This window comes from Nycticebus coucang, chromosome 11 (assembly GCF_027406575.1).
Source record: "Nycticebus coucang isolate mNycCou1 chromosome 11, mNycCou1.pri, whole genome shotgun sequence".
NCBI lineage: Eukaryota > Metazoa > Chordata > Mammalia > Primates > Lorisidae > Nycticebus > Nycticebus coucang.
The window spans coordinates 79153465-79168057 of record NC_069790.1 but is presented as its reverse complement, the minus strand read 5'-3'; the positions used below and the strand labels follow the sequence as shown (position 1 = coordinate 79168057).

Sequence of the window (14593 nt, the reverse complement as noted above, 5' to 3'; positions counted from 1 at the left end):
TGAGGGTAAATTTTTTTTGGACTTACGTATATAAAGTAGCTGGATTCTGTATCTCTTGACAAAATAGAAGACATCGCAGATGACCAAATTAGTAGAATATTAATCATCTGTCACCTATCTCCATTATTTTAGGAATATTAGTAATCTTAATTTTTTCAAAATGTAGGCTAAGTTTTTTATTTGTAATTGGAATTACTTTCTTATAATTTTGAAAAGGAATATGCATTTTAAGCTTTATAGGGGAATGGCTGACTACTATATGGGTTTTTAGTTGTATTTCTATAGAAGTTGAGAGTAATGTGGTAGAAATTTTTGTTGTGAATTTCTAAAATATTGTGCATGGCTTTGGATGGGAGGGCTTTGGTAATGCTAAAAATGAAAATTTTGTGGTATTATTTATGCATTTTGAAAGTTGGGAAAAAGAATCTTGTTAGAATGATAGCCATGTTAAAAGATAGCTGATACACACACACACACACACACACACACACTTATTTTAAGCTTAAAACTAAAACCCTGGAAAACATGTTAGCTTCAGTTGAAACTTGTGGTGGTGAGGAGGAAATTATTAACATAGTGGAGATACATATAATACTTTTCTGCCAAGGAGTTTAAGTATTGGCTTATGTTTATCATCAACATAGCTCCATACAGTAGAGGAAACCAAGGCATAGAGAAATTTACTGACTGCAAGAAGTTAGCTGAGTCAGTGTTGGAATTCTGTTAACCCTACCCTACTCTAGGTAGATGGCTTTGTCTCTTTGGAAATGTAGGTACTTAGACATAGAATTGGATGATCCTGGGTTGAGTCGCAACTTACTAGGTATGTAACTTTTGGGCAACTTACTAGGTATGTAACTTTGGGCAAGTCTTTCTTTGGGTCACAGTAAAGCTTTGATTCTTCTTTGAAGTATATTTTTGTACTGTATAACTCTTTGTGAGACAATGTTTTCAAGTTCTATTCATGTTATTTTGTAAAAACAAAATATGGGGTCTCTGTAAGCAATAATAGTAGCAAAAAAGCTCAAGTATGGACATTGGTCTTTATCCTCTGTACAAATAATTTGTCCTAAGGGTATGTTAAATATCACAAGCAGCAGTTTTATTATATACAATGCTTAGTATAATTTTCTTTCTTTTTAAAAACCACAAATTGGCTTGTTGATTACAAGGTTCTCTGAAATCTTAACAGGGTAATCCTAAATTCTTCTGTTTTTAACAAATATACAAATATGTAAGCCACTGGATTGAGAATCAGATTATATTAATTATTATTTTCATAAAATTATATATATAAGAGTTTTCAAAGATTCTTGTTTCCATAGTAACACATTTTCAAATTTGTGTATTGAATATATTTGGTATTCATATGGGATACTAATCTTAAAAAATGCTACAATAGGTGATTTAAAACCAAAGTTTGTTTTATAAAATAATTTTATACATTAAATTTTTATTTAATTAATTAATAATGGGGGAAAACAATTGACTTTCCTGAGCACTAAACCAGCATATGTGAATCTAACTCCAAAATACAGCTCAATTGAAATCCTTTTCCAAAAGTTGTGCTTTTCTTTTTAGCTAGAAAAATTTTGATTGCATTCATTATCTGTTTTAATTCCTAAAATTCCTGTTATAAAGAGTCTTTGTTTTTTAAGTGTTTGTCATCTTAAGTTTAGACGACTGTGACTGTAGAGAGTCATTTATTGTTATATTTACATTGCACTATTCATATCAAATCATTCTTATCCTGCTTGTGGCTAATTACGATGCTACGTTTTTGATAATTGCTCGATTTTGTAAGTAAAAAAGTCAACTAATGTTGGAATTAACCATTACTGAAAGTGCTTTGAAAAAGATTTGCAAAGTATATATGCAAAGGCAGTTTCTAACTGTTGAAAATCACTTTTTACTTATTTATTTATTTTTTTGAGACAGAGTCTCAAGCTGTTGCTCTGGGGAGAGTGCCATGCCATCATAGCTCATGACAGCCTCCAACTCTTGGGCTCAAGTGATCCTCTGGCCTCAGTTTTTCTATTTTTAGTAGAGATGGGATCTCGCTTTTGTTCAGGCTGGTCTCATGAGCTCAAGCAATCCACTCTCCTCACCCTCCCAGAGTGCTAGGATTGTAGGTGTGAACTACCACGCCCAGCCTACTTTTTAAATTGTATTTTTTCAAGAGTGCTTTGTCTGTGGATAAGTTAACATAATAAATGGCAAATTCTCTTTGATGCTGGAGACCATGGAAGAAAGGATTATTTCAATTAAAAGCCAATTCAGAAATTTCATTTGGCTTCTCAACTTTAAATTTCTTTCAAAACAACGTTTTAATAGAAAAATAGCAGTAGACCATCTGCTGATACTTCTAGCAAGTCGGGGGAAAAGCCAAGGTAGTAGAGAGTCAACAACATTGGTAATTCATTTTCTATAAGAGAATAGTTGAAAAGAGATTATATTGGATCAAGCATATGCATCAGAATGGCATATGCCTAGCAGACGGAAAATTCCACAAGCCATTCTTTTCTATCCTTATATCCTTCACGTAAGTGGGGCATTTAAAATTTTTTATTTTTATTTTTTACACTGTGTATTTTTAAGTCATTTGCCAGCATCACATATTGTAAAATACATGACATTTCTTTACATTTTCTCATCCAAACTTAGATTTTGGATGCTGTGACTGTTACCTGTGTTGTACTGTTGGTATGTCTACCTTGGAGCCTTTTTCAAAATATTACCTGTACCCCAGTTTTCTGGCTTACTGTTTTGACTCTTAATATTTCTTTTTGCATTCTTAATTATGGATTTCGTTCATTTTTTTCTTATATTTTTAATCAGAGAATTACAAAATAGCTTTGTTTGTGCTTCCACCCACTTCTCATTGGTTTCTTTTTCTGTCGCTTCCTTTTCTTTGTATAATGCTCTACTCTAAGTTAGTATGCAAAATCAAATTAATTTTGTACCCTGAGACCAAGTCAGTTTGATTAACTAGATTATATATTTAACAAAGCTATCAAAGGTATCAGGTTCCTTTTTTGGTTCTGTTATGAGTTTTACGCTCTGGTGAGAGACATAGCTGAATGACCACTATGATTTAGTGGTCTATTAGAGATACTAGTTGGGTCCATAATGCTTTTGTAAGAAGTCTGCCAGATAATGGTAGAATTCTATAGGCTGAAGTCTCACTGTAGGCTAAGTAACATCCATGGTGGCATTTGGTTCATCCATTTGGGAAAATGAATGCATGTTAAGAGTTTACTAATACTTCTTAGAGACTTCAAAGATCACTGGTGACTTTGTTAGATGTACTCAGCAGTTATCTTCAGTTATTGCTACTTTCTAGTCTCTGTTTAGGGTTATAATAGCTACAAAAAGTTGTTATTTTTTGTTGTTTTTCAGAGAACCTTTACATTGGTTTGGGGAGAACTGACATCTTATTATAGATAGAGTCTTCTAACTTATGGACACAGTCTCTATTTTTTTTTAGGACTTATTTGATTTATTTATCATTATCTTATAGGCCTGTAGGTCCTGTACATATTTCATTAGCTTTATATCATTTCATTTCTTTGGTGCTATTTAAGTAGCACCTAATTTAAAAAAAATCTAATTGTTAATTGTTAGTATATATAAATATGATTTTTTTATATTGAACTTGTATACTACAACTTTACTAAACTCATATATTAATCTTGGGAGCCTTTTTTGTGAATTCCATGATATTTTCTATATAGACAATGTTCAGATAGAGCAATTATTCCTGAATCATGTGTGACTTACTTATTTTCTTGCTTTCTTATATTGCCTAGGTCCTCTAGTATGAAGTTAAATAGGAATGTGTTGGAAGATGTTGGGAAAAGCACCCCATCATAAGTCCTGAGCATCCCTGAATGTTCTTATTGGATATGCCAAGAATGCTCTTTATCTGGTCCATTTCTCAGGTTGTATTTTTAGCTAGCAACCTTGAGGCATGAAGTAATGACTCCAGAGAAAGAACTTTGCTTCTGCTTTTTATAAGAAGGGCATATTCCCCCAGCTCAGCATTACTCATAGGTGACCCACATTATACAGAGTATCCTCCTAGGTCCCTCTGCCAGGGATGTAGAGGAGCAAGGGAAACTGTCCCTGAAGTGATGTTCATACTGCTTGTTGTATTATGGGTAATAAAGTCCTTTGTCTCTCACCGGAGCATCTTGTATGTTCTGCTACTATCCATGAAAAAGTAACAAGCAAGCTTCATAGCTCATAAGTAGGGTCAAGTCCTAGATCTTTAATAATTTTTGGCACTTATGGTGACACGGATACAATGTTGACAGGAATGTGACTTCTTCAAAGAGGAAGGACAGGCAGGGCATTTGTGGAACGGTTTAGGGGATAGACGTAGCAAATGCTCTTGGGATATTAGTGGAGAGTAACAGTCCCCTACCTGTTAATGAATGTTTTGAGGCCAATTAGTGAGAGAGAGAATTGAATGAAGCTGCTGGAATGGTGCTTTGGTTGTTGCTCACTCTAGGCTGGAGGAGGAAAGAATTTTATTACATTAAGGATGTAGGAAGCCTTTGTGCTCTAAGGCAAAAAGGCAGTATGGTGGTAGCTGCCTAATCAAGGGCTTTCCAGCGCTGAATTAAAATATGTCAACAATGAGGATGTAGAGCTTTGGGTAGATAAAATATAAATTCATTTGTCAAGTCCAAATGGGCAGCCACTTGAAATTGAACGTAAGTGCAGAGTCTGTAGTTGCTCTGTGCTCGCTGATTCACCACCCCTCTATTCTAACCTCAGCTGCTTAAGATAAAAGCCAAGTATGGTGGGAAACCCCAGGAGGGAAAGGAATTGAAACTTTTCTAGCTCTCTTGACTAGAGTTGACTCAGTCACCCTTCCACGTGGTCATGTGGGGAAAAAAGCTTAGTAGGTGGTAAGGGAGGCTGAAGGTAGTGAGGGCTGTAGGGTGGAGATGTAACAGCATGCATAGGGGCAAATTAGAGAACCAGAGGCCTAGGAGCTTGGGGTATGCCAGGGAAGAAGTGGCACCACCCTGGAGTGGGGAGCCAAAGGAGAAAAAAGGCTGTCCTACCACCACAGCCCTCCTGCAGGTTAGCCTCCCGCGCTACCCTGGACTCCCCACGCTTCTTGTCAGGAAATAATGGAGTCTCCTGGCAGCTGTGGCTATAGTCCCTTTTATGCATGTGCTGACTTCCTTGGTGTGTGTTCCTCTAGGGGGAAAAACACTCGAGTTCAAAAAAGCTAAAATGTAGGTGGAGCCTCTGGGCCCTTTCAGTGTATTATTGTTTTGGTTGATATTTATGTTCTTAAACTGTTGAGTGCTTATAGATCCAGAGGAGACTCTTCCATTCCTTGGCTGCTGCATGTAGAGAGGTGATATCCTTATCTTTTACCTTGGTGATCCAGCAAAAAAATAAAATAAAATAAAATAAAATAAAATAAAGAATGAAGGAAGGAAGGAATTATCCCTGGAAGAAAAAAAAAGAAAATCACAATTTTGGTGGCTGTTGGAGAACTCAGGCCATTTCCCAGTACAGCAGTGCCACCTGCCTGACCCAGCTACCAAGTACATCTGTTTTGAAAAGGAGGATTGCTATTTGCCTAATGCTAAGTTCTTGGCAAAATGAAAACTACCTTATGCTTGCAATCCTAGCACCTTGGGAGATGGGGGTAGGAGGATCACTTGAGCCGGGGAATACAAGACCAGCCTCAGCAACATGGTGAGACCTCATCTCTACAAAAAATAAAAAATTAACTGGGGTTGGTGGTGTGTGCCTGTGGTATCAACTACTTGGGAGGCTGAGGCAAGAGGATTGCTTGAGCTTAGAAGTTAAAGACTGCAGCAATCTGTGATCACACAACTGTACTCTATCCTGGGTGACAGAGTGAGACCCTGTCTTTTAAAAGAAAAAAAAAGAAAGAAAAGAAATGACTTGACCATAGATGTCATGTGCATGTGATTCTCTTGCTTGATGTCCCTATTTTGGATAGGTTAACTTGGACTTGACAGTTAATGAGGAAAGAACCTCACTGATGAAAATAGTGTGTTCAGGGATGCAGCTGGCCTGGCCTTAATGTCATTTTAGTTTTTCTGAAGAAGTAGAAGCTACCCCTTTTGGGGAAAAAATTACCTCTCGTTTTGCCACCTGAAGCCACTGACTCACTGGGGCCTTCAATTTATAGAAATTCTTGTAAATACCTGGGCATGTTTCACTGATGGTTCAGCTAAGTTAAAAGCCGAAACAGCCGTTCAGGATCAGCTATAGAAAACAGGGTATGTAGGATCACTCCACTCTCATAGCTCTGACCTATGCCTTCCTTGATTAACCTTGTTTTATTTTTACTGACTCCTGGCCTGTTGGCAACAGCCTAACCTTCAGGTCTGCGTGTTAGAAGATTAGCAGATTAAAAACTGCTAATTTTTTGGTACTGCAAACTATGAAACTAATTGCAGCTGCTGGATAGTCTGGCTCACTCAAGCTTGTACCTCCCAGATTGCCACCATCATGTGCAACAAATTCACTGTAATAGACTGGGCAACCACTGTGTCTTGAGTTGTGGGAATGGGAACCTCTCAGTGTCTCTCCTTACTTCCAGTTATGGGATGAATTCCTTTTTTCCCCACAGGGCTACAGGATTTTTTTTCTTTTTTCTAGTTCTAAAGGGTTTTCAGCAGTATCCAAAGAGTGACAGGGTTTGTTATCCTTCCCTCAGAGATGTTAAGTCTCCCCCTCCGTCATATAAAAGGTGGTAGAAAGAATTCAGGCTAGATTTTTCCTTTATTGTAATGTTTTTGTCTGATTTTGGATCATGGCAGTGTTGGACTCATAAAATGAATTGAAAAATATTTCTTTAATTAAAAAGCTTCCTATAAGATCAGTGTTAATCTTTTCTTAAATGTTTGATAGAATTCACTAGAGAATACATTTAAGCCAGGAGGTTTTATATTGTTTAAAGTTTTTAATGATAAATTCAAATTATTTATTTAATAGATAATAGGTTCGGATTTTCTATTTTTTGTTCTGTGTCTGTTCTGGTGGTATGTATCTTTAAAATAATTTGTGTGTAGTGTTTAAGTTTTCAACTTTATTGGTGTCAATTTGTTTTTAATATTCTGCATTGTATTTTAATACCTGAAGGATCTGTACTTGTGTAATACCTTTCATTACGGAATATTTGGTGATTTGTATTGTCTATCAGAGGTTTATCGGTTTTATTAATCTTTACAAGTAACTAATTTTTGCTTTCATTGTTCTTTTTTTAATTTATTTTTCTTTTCAAAAACTTTGTTAAAATTAATATGAAAGAAATTACAGTAATTAGGTTACATTGTTCTCACTTCCAGGGCAAATGACCATTTGGAGATGAGCGCCTTGGTTTCATTGCTCTTAATGAACAATGTTTTTATTGTACTTTTTCTATTTATTGATTTTTGCTCTTACCTTTTCTTCGTCACTTTGCTGAAAGTTTCTTTCATTAATTTTAGTCTGTTTTTTCCTAATATGTGCTCAGTAATGATCTGCCTACATCCTACATCTTTGGGTGTTTATTATATTACCTAGTTCAATATGTTTTCTAATTCCCTATTGTATCTTTCATAATCCATGGATTATTTAAAAATGTTTTCCAACTTTTTAATGTTTGGTAATTTTGAAAAAGTTTTTATGTTATTGATACTAATTTAATTATATTATGGACAGACATCGTACTTTGTATAATTTTAGTTCTTTTAAATTTGTTTAGATTTGTTTAGGTTGCTCAGAATCTTGTAATTCTTTTTTTTTCTTTTGACAGCTTAGCGACATTTTATTTATTATTTTTTTGAGTCCTTGTTTTTATTGTTAAATCATAGCTGTGTACATTAGTGCAATCAAGGGGAACAATGTGCTGGTTTCGTATACAATCTGAAATATTCTCATCAAACTGTTCAACGTAGCCTTCATGGCATTTTCTTAGTTATTGTATGTAGACATTTGTATTCTGCCATTTAGTAAGTTTCGCCCGTACCCATTCTAAGATGCACCGTAGGTGTGGCCCCACCCATTACCCTCCCACCACCCTAACCTCCCCCCTCCCTTCCCCTTTCTTGGCCCTTTCCCCATAGACTTGTGCTATAGTTCGGTTACAGCCTTCATGTGAAAGCTATAATTTAGCTTCATAGTAGGGCTGAGTACATTGGATACTTTTTCTTCCATTCCTGAGATACTTTGCTAAGAAGAATATGTTCTAGCTCGATCCATGTAAACATGAAAGAGGTAAAGTCTCCATCTTTCTTTAAGGATGCATAATATTCCATGGTGTACATGTACCACAATTTGCTAGTCCATTCGTGGGTCGATGGGCACTTGGGCTTCTTCCATGACTTAGCATTATGAATTGGGCTGCAATAAACATTCTGGTACAGATGTCTTTGTTATATTGTGATTTTTGGTTTTCTGGGTATAAACCTAGTAAAGGAATTATAGGATGGAATGGCAGGTCTATCTTTAGGTCTCTAAGTATTCTCCAAACCTCCTTCCAGAAGAAACGTATTAGTGTGCATTCCCACCAGCAGTGTAGAAGTGTGCCCTTTTCTCCACATCCACGCCAACATCTCTGCTTTGGGGATTTTGTTATGTGGGCTACTCTTACTGGGGTTAGGTGATACCTCAAAGTAGTTTTGATTTGCATTTCTCTCATGATTAAGGATGATGAGCTTTTTTTCATGTGTCTGTAGATTGTGCATCTGTCTTCTTTAGAGAAGTTTCTCTTCAAGTCCCTTGCCCACCCTGAGATGGGATCACATGTTATTTTCTTGCTAATAAGTTTGAGTCCTCTGTGGATTCTGGTTATTAGACCTTTATCGGAGGTATAACCTGCAAATATTTTCTCCCATTCTGAGGGCTGTCTGCTTGCTTTACTTACTGTGTTCTTGGCTGTGCAGAAGCTTTTTAGTTTGATCAGGTTCCAGTAGTGTATTTTTGATACTGCTTCAGTTGCCTGGGGAGTCCTCCTCATAAAATATTCACCCAGGCCGATTCTTTCAAGAGTTTTCCCTGCATTTTCTTCAAGTATTTTTATAGTTTCATGTCTTAAGTTTAAATCTTTTATCCAGTGAGAGTCTATCTTAGTTAATGGTGAAAGGTGTGGGTCCAGTTTCAATCTTCTACAGGTTGCCAGCCAGTTCACCCAGCACCATTTGTTAAATAGGGAATCTTTTCCCCACTGAATGTTTTCAATTGGCTTGTCAAAGATCAAATAATGGTAAGTAGCTGGATTCATCTCTTGATTCTCTATTCTGTTCCAGACATCTACTTCTCTGTTTTTGTGCCAATACTATGCTGTTTTGATCACTATCAATTTATGGTACAGTCTCAGGTCTGGTAGCATGCTTCCGTCTGCTGTGTTTTTATTGCTGAGTAATTGCTGAGTAATGTTTTGGCTATTCGAGGTTTTTTCTGATTCCATATAAAACGAAGTATTATTTTTTCAAGATCTTTAAAATATGACAATGGAGCTTTAATAGGAATTGCATTAAAATTATATATTGCTTTGGGTAGTATAGACATTTTAACAATGTTGATTCTTCCCAGCCATGAGCATGGTATGTTTTTCCATTTGTTAACATCTTCAGCTATTTCTTTTCTTAAAGTTTCATAGTTCTCTTCGTAGAGATCTTTCACGTCCTTTGTTAGGTGTACTCCCAAATATTTCATCTTCCTTTGGCACTACTGTGAAAGGAACAGAGTCCTTGACTGTTTATTCGTCTTGGTTAATGTTGGTATATATAAAGGCTACAGATTTATGGGTGTTGATTTTGTAGCCTGAGACATTGCTGTATTCCTTGATCACTTCTAAAAGTTTTGTTTGTAGTAGAATCCCTGGTGTTTTCCAGATACACGATCATATCATCTGAGAAGAGTGAAAGTTTGATCTCTTCTGATCCTATGTGGATACCCTTGATTGCCTTTTCTTCCCTAATTGCAGTGGCTAAAACTTCCATTATAATGTTAACGAGCAATGGAGACAGTGGGCAACCTTGCCTGATTCCTGGTGTAAGTGGAAATGATTTCAATTTAACTCCATTCAATACAATATTGGCTGTGGGTTTGCTGTAGATGGCCTCTATTAGTTTAAGAAATGTCCCTTCTGTACCAATTTTCTGAAGTGTTCTGATCATGAAGAGATGCTAGATATTATCAAAAGCTTTTTCTGCATCAATTGAAAGAATCATATAGTCTTTATTTTTTAGTTTGTTTATGTGCTGAATTACACTGATAGATTTACGTATATTGAACCAGCCTTGAGACCGTGGGATAAATCACACTTGGTCATGGTGTATAATTTTTTTGATGTGTTGTTGGATTCTTTTTGTCAGGATCTTATTGAATATTTTAGCATCAATATTCATTAGTGATATTAGTCTATAATTTTTTTTTCTTGTTGGGTCTTTCCCTGGTTTGGGGATCAAGGTGATGTTTGCTTCGTAGAATGTGTTGGGTAATATTCCTTCTTTTTCTATATTTTGGAAGAGGTTTAGTAATATAGGTACTAGTTCTTCTTTAAAGGTTTGGTAGAATTCTGACGAAAAGCCATCTGGTCCTGGGCTTTTCTTTTCAGGGAGATTTTATATAGTTGATGCTATTTCAGAACATGATATAGGCCTGTTCAACATTTCCACTTCATTCTGGCTAAGTGTTGGTAGGTGGCATCTTCCGGGTATTGGTCGATTTCTTTCAGATTTTCATATTTCTGAGAGTAGCGTTTCTTGTAGTATTCGTTAAGAATTTTTTGAATTTCTCATGGTCTGTTGTTATTTCATCTTTACCATTCCTGATTGATGAGATTAGAGATTTCACTTTTTTTTTCCTGGTTAGGTTGGCCAAAGGTTTATCTATTTTATTGATCTTTTCAAAAAACCAACTTTTGGATTTATTGATCTGTTGTATAATTCTTTTGTTTTCAATTTCATTTAATTCTGCTCTGATTTTGGTTATTTCTTTCTTCTGCTGGGTTTGGGGTTGGAGTGTTCTTCCTTCTCCAGTTGCTTGAGATGTCCGATTAAGTTATTAACTTCTTCTCTTTCTGTTTTCTTGAGGAAGGCTTGCAGTGCTATAAATTTCCCTCTTAGGACTGCCTTTGCAGTATCCCAGAGGTTCTGGTAATTCGTGTCTTGATTGTTGTTTTATTCCAAAAATTTGGTGATTTCCTTCTTAATCTTGTCTATAACCCATCTCTCCTTCAGCATAAGGTTGTTTAGCTTCCATGTTTTTGTATGGGTGTGCACGTTCCTGTTGTTATTGAGTTCAACTTTTATTCCAAGATGGTCTCAGAAGATGCAAGGAATAATTTCTGTTTTTTAGATTTGCTGAGGTTAGATTTGTGGCCTGCGATGTGGTAGATTTTGGAGTATGTTTTGTGGGCTGATGAGAAGAATGTGTATTCAGTTTTGTTGGGATGAAATGTTCTGTAGATGTCTGTTAAGTCCCAGATGTTGAATGGTTAATTTTAAATCTAAAATTTCTTTGCTTAGCTTCTTTTTGGAGGATCTATCCAGCACTGCTAAAGGGGTGTTAAAATTTCCAACTACTATGGAACTGGAGCAAATCGAGTTGTTCACATCTGTTAGAGTTTCTCTTATAAATTGAGATGCATTCTGGTTGGGTGCATAAATATTAATAATTGAAATCTCATCATATTGAGTATTACCTTTAACAAATATGAAGTGTCCATCCTTATCCTTCCTTATTTTGGTTGGTTTAAAGCCTATTGCGTCTGCGAATAGTATTGCAATACCTGCTTTTTCTGCTTTCCATTTGCCTGGAGTATAGATGACCATCCCTTCACCTTGAATCTATATTTGTCTTTTAATCTAAGATGCGATTCTTGTATGCAGCAGATATCTGGCTTGAGTTTTTGTATCCAGTCAGCCAACCTGTGCCTCTTTAGAGGACAGTTTAAACTATCCACATTAATTGAGAATATTGGTAAGCCTTTGGAGAGTCCAGTGGGCATTTTTAATCCTTTTGCGACTGTGGAAGTTGGAATTTGATCAAAATTTCTGGGTGGGTTTACTTTTGTGGTGGAGGATTATGCTGGTCTTTATGGAGGATAGGTCTGAGAATAACCTGGAGTACTGGTTTAGTTATGTCAAATTTCTTCAACATGTGAATGTCATTGAATTATTTAATTTCTCTGTCATAAATGAAACTCAGTTTAGCAGGGTACAGGATCCTGGGTTGAAAATTATTTTGTTTTAAGAGATTAAAAGTAGATGACCATCCTGTTCTAGCTTGAAAGGTTTCAGCAGAGAGATCTGCAGTTATTCTAATATTCTTGCCCTTGTAGGGGTTGGTTTTCTTTCGTCTGGCTGCTTTCAGAATTTTCTCCTTCATATTAACTTTAGTGAAATTGATTATGATGTGTCTGGGGGATGTCTTATTTGGGTTGAGTCGTGCTGGAGTTCTGAAACTGCTATCTGAATTTCGGACTCTCTTGGCATGTCTGGAAAGTTCTCCTTCATAATCTCATGGAGAAGAGACTCTGTGCCTTGTGAAGCCACTTCTTCACTTTCAGGGATCCCTATAAGACGAATATTGGTTTTCTTCAAATTATCCCAGAGCCGTCTGAGAGAGTGATCTGTTTTTGCCCTCCATTTCTCTTGCTCTTTGAGAGTTTGGGAGTTTTCGAAAGCTTTGTCTTCGATGTCAGAAATCCTTTCTTCTGCTTGCTCCATTCTGTTACTGAGGGATTCTACTGTGTTTCTCAGATCTTTGAGGGCTGCAACTTCTTGTCTCAATGTGTCAAAATCTTTGGTCATTTGGTCTTTCAATCCATTGAATTCTTGAGATAACTTTTGGAATTCTCTAATTCGATCTTATTTGCTATCCAGATCCTGAATTCAATTTCTGACATCTCAGCTATTTGTTTGTGCATGGGGTCTTGTGCTGTTTCTGCCCCATTGATCTACTCTGATTATTCATATTGCCAGAGTTTTTCTGTTGATTTCACCTCATGATTGTTTTTCTTTTCTTTTTTTTTTTTTTGGCCGGGGCTAGGTTTGAACCCACCACCTTCGGCATATGGGACTGGCGCCCTACTCCTTGAGCCACAGGCGCCGCCCTCATGATTGTTTTTCACCATTGCCTCTGGCTGTCCTCAGAGTTGGGGAGGTGTGTCTCCAAGATTAGACCCCAGCGTGATCACTCTAGTGTTGCTGGATCTTTGTAGGGAGTGACCCTGTGTAGTTCCTCTGGGGTTGCCCCAGCCAGGGAGTTCTGGTTGTGGAAGCAGCTCTGGAGTGTGACACACCTAGATCCAACAACAGGGCGGGAGGTGGTGCACACGGTTCTGGGATTACCTGGAGCCCACTGAGTTTGGCACAGAGAGCCCAAGGCTCCAGCAGTCTCTGGCCAGGAGAAGGGCTCTGCGCAGAGGCAGTGAGGGCTCTGGAGGGCACGCGGCTGCCAGGGTCCCTGGCCAGACAAGCGGGCCGGTATGGAGTCAGGGAGGGTAGGAGGGACGATGCCAAGTTGCGCGGCTTCTGTAGTTCTTGGTCAGGGCATGCTAAGGCCCGGCTGGTGCAGGTTGCGTTTCGGGGGTTGCGGCGCAGTTCTTATGCAGGTCCGGGTGGCACCAAGCCCAGGAGTTTGAGGTTTCTATAAACTGTGATGCCATGGCACTCTACCCAGGGCAATAGCCAAAGGCTCCAGTGTGCCAAAACCTGTCTTAACTCTGCCCCTGAGGGTTAAGGCTGTAAGGCAGCTCAGTCTCTGCCTTTAGGCTGCTCGGTCACTAGATTACTAGCTCCCGCTTCATCCTTGCTCTACGACCCTGCAGGTGGAGCTTGCTGGGGCAGTTCTCTCACAATGGCTCCCTGCGGCCCACAGCCGAACACTATTAGCTCTTTCTGGCTCAGTGGCTCAGTCTGGGGCACTGGACAATGCCCAAAGTTCTCTGCAATCCTGCTCAAGCTCTCCCCAGGGCAGTTCAACTGAGTGCCAAGTCCAAAAACACCAAAACAGTTCACAGGTAAGGCCTTTCTGCTTTGCAGTCTCACTGCTGCTTGTGCTTACGGCTGCTGGTGGGATTAGGTCCATCAAACACACGCAACCACTTGCCAGTTTTCCACTGTTTTTGTCCTCCTCTTGGGGTCCAGTAGTCCCTTGCTGACTCCCTGTATCCTCAAAGGGATGATTATAGGCAGATCCCATCAGCCAGAGATGCCCGGAGTCTTATTTCCCCAGACTGACAGTGCCCTGTTGCAGAGAAGCTGTTACTCAGCCACCATCTTGCTCCACCTCCCTATGCTTGTTTTTAAAACTATGTTCAGGCACCTTTAGAAGACCTTTACTCTAAGCCCATTTTACTCCAGCTATTAAGGCATAATCCTTCATAGAGCCATAGTGAATGCTCTCAGGTTCAATAATATCTTTTCATTTTGGTATTCTAAGATCTAGACTTTTTTGCAGTACTTTCTGAGTTTGAAAGTTGATCAGTTTGCAGACTTTTTGGTAGTTGTTCTTTGCCTGACCTGAACTATTTCTCTACTTACCTTTTTCTGTAAAAGATCCTATGTAGTATTTTCTGGAACTTAGGTTATCAGCTTAG

The 14593-nt window shown here is 37.9% G+C and overlaps 1 protein-coding gene across 1 annotated transcript in view; it reads left to right on the top strand.

The window, feature by feature from the left end:
* COG5 (component of oligomeric golgi complex 5) overlaps window positions 1-14593 on the top strand; it is a 332964-nt gene that overhangs the window by 88118 nt on the left and 230253 nt on the right. The window lies entirely within an intron of this gene.